Source organism: Zingiber officinale, chromosome 2B, assembly GCF_018446385.1.
Source record: "Zingiber officinale cultivar Zhangliang chromosome 2B, Zo_v1.1, whole genome shotgun sequence".
Taxonomy (NCBI): domain Eukaryota; kingdom Viridiplantae; phylum Streptophyta; class Magnoliopsida; order Zingiberales; family Zingiberaceae; genus Zingiber; species Zingiber officinale.
Window position 1 is genome coordinate 120,210,284 of NC_055989.1, and position 7,289 is coordinate 120,217,572.

General features: G+C 35.0%; 1 non-coding gene across 1 annotated transcript; it reads right to left on the reverse strand.

Annotated features, from left to right (window-relative positions):
- Window positions 1-6,670: 6,670 nt before the first annotated feature.
- LOC122049911 lies at window positions 6,671-6,777 on the reverse strand. Its single transcript, XR_006131154.1, has one exon. It is a non-coding gene; the product is annotated as a small nucleolar RNA R71 (small nucleolar RNA).
- Between the last annotated feature and the right edge of the window lie 512 nt (window positions 6,778-7,289).

A 7,289-nucleotide genomic window follows, 5' to 3' on the forward strand; every position in this document is an offset into this window, starting at 1 on the left:
TGTCTAACTGCCGAAGCACAAAGAACTGCCTACATGTCCTCAATTTCCTTTGATGTCATCGGAGACATCTCTTTAGATAAAGACACTCCATGCTTAAAAAGTAAGAAACCTTTCGAGGAGTTTTGCATGCTTAAAACGAGCAAGGATTTTCCGATGTATCAAGCTTGGGATAAGTAAAATATATTTTTTCTTTTGATCCCTTATTACTTTGATCTCAAAAATATATACATTCTCCCAAGTCCTTTATATCGAATTATTTGGACAACCATACCCTTACTTCTGACAACATTTTGATATTGTTTCCAACTACCAAAAATGTTATCTACGTATAGTACAAGAAATACCACCACGTTTCCATCACACCTTTTGTGTACACAAGACTTATCCGTTTACTCAATAAATCCATAGGTCTGGATTACTTTGATAAACCGGATGTTCCAAGACCTTGAAGCTTTGCCTCCATAGATCGATTGAGCTTGCACACAAGATGCTCTTAGCCCTTTGCAATGAACCCTTCTGGTTGCTTTATATGGATGCTTTCATCAAGACTTCCATTAAGGAATGTTGTCTTGACATCCACTTTCCAAATAGATAAAAGAATCCGGATAGACTTAAGCATGGCTACCAGTGAAAAAGTTTCCTTCTTCATCAAGCCTTGCTTTGAAAGTTACTACCTTCCTTTCTATCCCTCTTTTCCTATTATAGACCTTTTTACACCCAAAAGCTTTTACACCATTTGGTGGTTCTACAAGCTTCCAGATTTTATTAGAATACATATATTCTAATTCTGTTATTCATTACTCTTTGCCAAGATGTTGCATCTTTATCTTGGAGTGTTTCGTCATATGTCCGGAGATCAGGTTCATGTCCTCCAGGGATCGAGTCCAAAAACTCTCCCAAAACATGAATCTTTTTAGGTTGCCTAACAACCCTCCCACTACGACAAGGCACTTTCTACAATTGTGTATCATTTGTGATACGTGTTGCAGTTTCCTTGTGGTATCTCATCTTGTACAGTTGGTACTAGATTAGACATGCCTTTTATTATTTCCTTAAGAACAAATTTTCTTATGGGCACATGGTTTATTACATAATCATTTTCTAAAAATCGGTCATTGATGCTAACAATGACCTTCTGATTTTTAAGACTATAAAACTACTTTCATTTTACTAGGATAACCCACAAACAAGTGAATTCCTGTCCAACTTATCATTGTCTCTCTTCTGCATATGTGTTGGACTACCCGAATCCGAATATGCTTCGAAATAGGCTTACGCCTATTCAGCAATTCTATATGAGTAGAGAGTTCTGACTTTAGAAGGTACTATATTCACTCCCGTTTCCAGAGTATATCCTTAAAATGATTTTGATAATATTCTTAATAACTCATCAATCTACTTATTTCCATAAGAGTCCTATACCTTCCTTTTCCTACACCATTCTGTTGGAGTGTACCAGGTGCAGTTAGTTTGGATTGAATCCCTACTTCTGATAAGTGACTCCTAAATTCTCTCAAGAGGTACTTGCCACTATGATCTCACCATAGTGTCTTTTTACTTTGTCGTTTCTCCACATCAGTCTAGTACTCTTTGAACTAATCAAAGTACTTAGTCTTGCGGTACATTAAGTAAATTTATTTGTATCTTGAATAGTTGTCTATAAAATAGACGAAATATACAATACTACCTCTTGTCTGGATAGTCATAGGATCACACAAATCAGAATGAACCAATTTCAACATATCTTTGACTCCATACCCCTTAGACTTGAAAGCTTCTTGGTTATTTTTCCTTCCAAGTAAGACTCACAGGTTGGAAAGATTTCCACTACTAATGAACCCAAAAGTTCATCAGCTACCAATGAATCATACTCAAGTTAATATAACATAGCCTTAGATGCCAAAGATATAATTGGTTCATTTCCGAAGGTTACTTTCTCTTAAAGTTAGAAGATGTGTTACTAATTTCCATTTGTTGCATCGTGAGAGTTATTGGATTTATAAATTGCCAACCAACGTACCAGAACAGATAACTTCCCCTTTTTCTTAATAACAACTTTGTTATTAAAAGAGGTAGAATATCAAGTTCTTTGAATATTTTAGAAACTGAAAACTAGTTCTTTCTAAACTTGATGCGTAAAGATAATTACTCAAAAATCCATGTTTTATTCTTATCAAAAGATAAACATCTCCCACTGCAACAACTACCATTTTTACAGTAGTGCCCATGTGGACGGTGTTTTAATTTTCATTTAGTTGCCGGATTTCCTGGAACCCTGCAATGAATTGCGGACATGATTAATGGCATCTGTATCTACACTCCAGGTTCTGGTAGATAACACCACTAAATATGTTTCAACTAATGAATTAAATACACCTATGTTGTTCTTAGTTCTAAGAAGACAGTCTACCTTAATGTCCAAGTCCTATTTTCAATCATTACAATTGGGATTACTAAGTCTTTCTTATAGTATGACTACTAGGGGATTGACAAACATTTTAAATCCTAAGAATCACAAAAATACTTGGTCAAGATCAACTCCTTAAAAATCCCCATGAATTTTGTATGCCACGATAGTGTGGACGTATACAAAATCGAAGAGGAGATTTTATTCATTAATTTTATTATCTCGTCAACTTTACTTTATGATTTAATAAAATTAATAGTTGATCTGTCTTTGATCAAATATTTGGTAAAAAACTTTTGAATTTAAAAAATATTGATTCCTCAAACAATATTATTTAAATTCACCAACACCTCAAACACCGTGAATTTTGCATGCCACGTTAGTGTGGACGTATACAAATTCAACATTTGTAAAAGGAGGGTTTTAACCCATTAATTTTATTATCTTATCAACCTAACTTTTTGACAAATAAAATTAATAGTTGGTATCATTTGGTCACACAAATAATAGCAGTGACTCCGATGGGGAGGATACTATTAGATGTGTCTAAGTGTATACCATTACTTGACACTAAGTCCATTAATAAGATTATGCCCCTTCCGTTGGGGAAGATTACACACTCTTAATTAACTTCCTATAGTCATCCAAAAATGGAAGTCTGTTCTAGTGATCCACAAACAAGCTCATCCGTTATGGAGGAAGGCACTCAGAGCCAACGCGCAAGCTTGTTTGCATCACTTACAAACCAGTAATGGAGACCACGTGATTTACTTAAAAATCCCTCTCTCACTTAGTTATTTATAAATGAGGAATTTTAACTATGCTAGCCTATTAAATATGTAAACTAACATGCACACACAGCACAATATAAAAGCAATAAATAGAAAATCTAATTTTCAACTATTATGGCTTTTATCTCTTGTTGTCCTCCGTGTGTTGTCATCCCAAGCTGCTGCCATATTTGGCCACTGCCACCGGGTCTAGCTGTCGCATCTATCTTGCTCCTAGTTCCGCTGCGCCTCTGGTCCTTAGAAGGTTCCACGCTTTGCAAGATTCGATCCGCGACATAAATAGAATTTTACATTTTGATCCTATATTCCTCGAAGGAATGTACATGTAAACTAAATCGAACATAAAATAAAATTTACATCCATCGATCCTATATTCCATAAAAGGAATGTACATGTAACTAGATCAAAAATAAAATCCTAATAAAACTAAATACCGCCGTATTTTATAATACAATCATGCACACTAATAAAATGCCCTTGACACGTCCAAGGGTCCAATCACACATAATAACTATAAGTCATAATAGTTGGATCCGTTCACAAAGTTAGCACATCCTACTATTAACCCGCTTAAATTATGTATGACATGTGCATAATTAAACTAATACCAAATACACAGGCAAAACCCTAGCTCGATACCAATTGTTGGTTGCTACTGGAAAATCTAGAGGCTCCACTGCATAAAAATTTTGTACAAAGGTCTGAACCTTTTCCTAGCTACCATGTGTTCTTTTAAATTAAATTTTGGATCGCCTGCGGAACTTAACACGTTTGATCCAAAACTTAATTTATTTGTTCTTTTAGGTTTTGACTTGGATCTCCTGCGGAACTTAACACGTTCGACCCAATTCACCTTAAGTTATTAATTCCATTAAATATTAATTTCCATAATTGGTTCCCAGTACTGACGTGGCGAGGCACATGGCCTTCTTGGATATGGGAGCAACCACCACCGACTAAACAAAACCTTTTATGGAAAGATAATATTTAATTTCCTAAAATAACTTTAGGTTAACCGAAAAGAACAATCAAATCACAAGGAAAAGAAAAACAAAAGAACACTATATCGAAAACAAATTCGAAACTCTAGAATCATATGCCTCTTGTATTTGATATTATTTCCATAAATAACTAGCATGATGCGGAAAGGAAGAATTACTAGTTATACCTTCTAGAAAGACCTCTTGATCTTCTACCGTATTCCTCTTCTAACCTCGGACGTTGTGTGGGCAACGATCTTCCGAGATGAGAAACCACCAATCACCTTCTTCTTCCTTGCAAGTTTCGGCCATCAAAATTTCTTCTAGGATGAAGAGGTTCGGCCACCACCACCATGCTCCAAGGGATGCTAGAAACGAGGCTTGCTTTCTCTCCTTCTTCTCCTTCCTTGATCCGGCCACTAACAAAAGCTCCACCAAGAGATAAGTTTCTGCCAACAAGAGGAGAGGAGAGAAATAGGGCCGGCCACACCACCAAGGAAAAGAGGGAGAAAAATAGAATAGAGTCGTTAGCCTTGAAGCCTCCTCTATCCCCTCTTTTATAATCCTTGATCCTGGCAAATAAGGAAAATTTAATAAAAATTTCCTTAATTCTTTTTCCATTGAAAAGGAAAAATTATTTAATTAAAATAATTTTCTTTCTCAATTTTATTTGACCGGCCACATAAAAGCTACAAACAAGGAGAGTTTTAATTAATTAAAACTTCCTAATTTATCTCCAGAAATTTATAAAATTTCTCCAATAATTTAATCCCTTCATGATTGGTTTATAAAAAGGAAATTTAATAAATTAAAATCTTTCTTTTAAACATGTGGATAAAAAGAAAGTTATCTCTAAAAATTAAAATCTCTTTTAATCTACAAATAAGGAAAGATATCAAATCTTTTCTCAATCTTTTGTAGAAACTAATAAAAGAGAACTATTAATTTTTAAACTTTTCTTTTAAATCATGAACATGGTTAAAAAGGAAGGTTTTCTTAAAATTTAAAATCCTCCTTTAATTAACAAATAAGGAAAGATTTCAAATTTTAAACTCTCTTTTAAACATGTAAATGATTTACAAATAAGGAAATTTTTTACCAAAAATTAAAACCATCCTTTTAAACTACAAATAAGGAAAGAAATTAATCTCTTCTCTTAATCTTTTGTAGAAAACTATAAAAGAAAATTTTTAATTTTTAAACTCTCTTTTAAAATCATGATATCTACATAAGAAATAATTTTAATAAAAATCCTTTTTAATATTCTAGTGGTCGGCCACCTACATGGCTCATCCACTTGGTCTTGGCCGGCCCTAGCTTGGGTTCCAAGCTAGCTTGGCCGGCCCCATTGGATGGGTAAGAAGGTGGGTATAAATCTCTATATACTAGAGGCTACGATAGGGACCGAGAGGAGGAATTGGTTTTGGTCTCCCGTGTTCGCCCCGAACACACAACTTAATTTCATCAATAATAATTCATTCCACTAAAGAACTATTATTGAACTACCGCACCAATCCCAAATTACATTTTGGGCTCCTTCTTATTATGAGTGTGTTAGTCTCCCTGTGTTTAAGATAACAAATGTCCACTAATTAAGTAAGTTACTGACAACTCGCTTAATTAATATCTAGCTCCAAGAGTAGTACCACTCAACTTCATCGTCATGTCGGACTAAGTCCACCTGCAGGGTTTAACATGACAATCCTTATGAGCTCCTCTTGGGGACATTCTCAACCTAGATTACTAGGACACAGTTTCCTTCTATAATCAACAACACACACTATAAGTGATATCATTTCCCAACTTATCGGGCTTATTGATTTATCGAACTAAATCTCACCCATTGATAAATTAAAGAAATAAATATCAAATATATGTGCTTGTTATTATATTAGGATTAAGAGCACACACTTCCATAATAACTGAGGTCTTTGTTCCTTCATAAAGTCAGTATAAAAGGAACGACCTCAAATGGTCCTACTCAATACACTCTAAGTGTACTAGTGTAATTATATAGTTAAGATAAACTAATACCTAATTACACTACGACCTTCCAATGGTTTGTTCCTTTCCATCTTGGTCGTGAGCTACTGTTTATAATTTATAAGGAACCGATAACATGATCTTCTGTGTGTGACACCACACACCATGTTATCTACAATATAAATTAATTGAGCAACTACATCTATCATAAATGTAGACATTTGACCAATGTGATTCTTATTTCTAGATAAATGTTTATACCAAAAGCTAGGCTTTTAGTATACACTCTAACAGATCCAAATCAACACTTGGAAGTTTTCTATGAAATTTGCGATACCATGAAAATGAATGATGTACCTTCAGAAGCAGTGAGATTATTATTATTTGGGGTTTCTTTACGAGATAAAGCTAAACAATGGTTGAATTCTTTAGCTCCAAATAGCATTACCACTTGGGAGCAATGTGAGCAGTAATTTTTAGACAAGTTCTATCCTCCAAGAAAGACAGCTCATATGAGAAATCTTATTGCAAGCTTCAGATAGTCAGACTCAGAATCCTTATTTGAAGCATGGGATAGATACAATAATATGCTTAGGCAATGCCCACATCACAGATTAGAGAAGTGGTTAGTGTTACACACATTTTAAAACGACATCAACTACCATACTAAGGTGTCCCTAGATTCAGCTACTGGAGGGGCACTTATGAATAAGACTTAAGACAAACACATTGCAAGCACAAGAAACTAAAGGAAGCTAAGTGATGTGTGTGTTTTATATATAGTTTTTGGTATTATTCTGCATGCATTATATTTCATCACATTAGTATATTGTGTATACATTAATCTCTTTTGCATTGTTTTTACTTTTATAGTTTGGATAGGCATGTTCTTCTAACCGAAGTTAGACGCGAAACGGAGCAACCACGAAGTTTACAAAGGCTAACACGGGTTGGTCATGCCCATAGCTAGGCACTATCGTGGCCCTTCCTAGCGAAATTCAGTCTTGGTTTGCCTCTAACACGCCTCCATCATGCCCACAGGCACAACCATGTTCATCAACCTAGAGTTGGACACGGTTTGGCCATGCTATCCAGCACGGTCGTGTCTAACCCCGCTTTTTTGTCAAC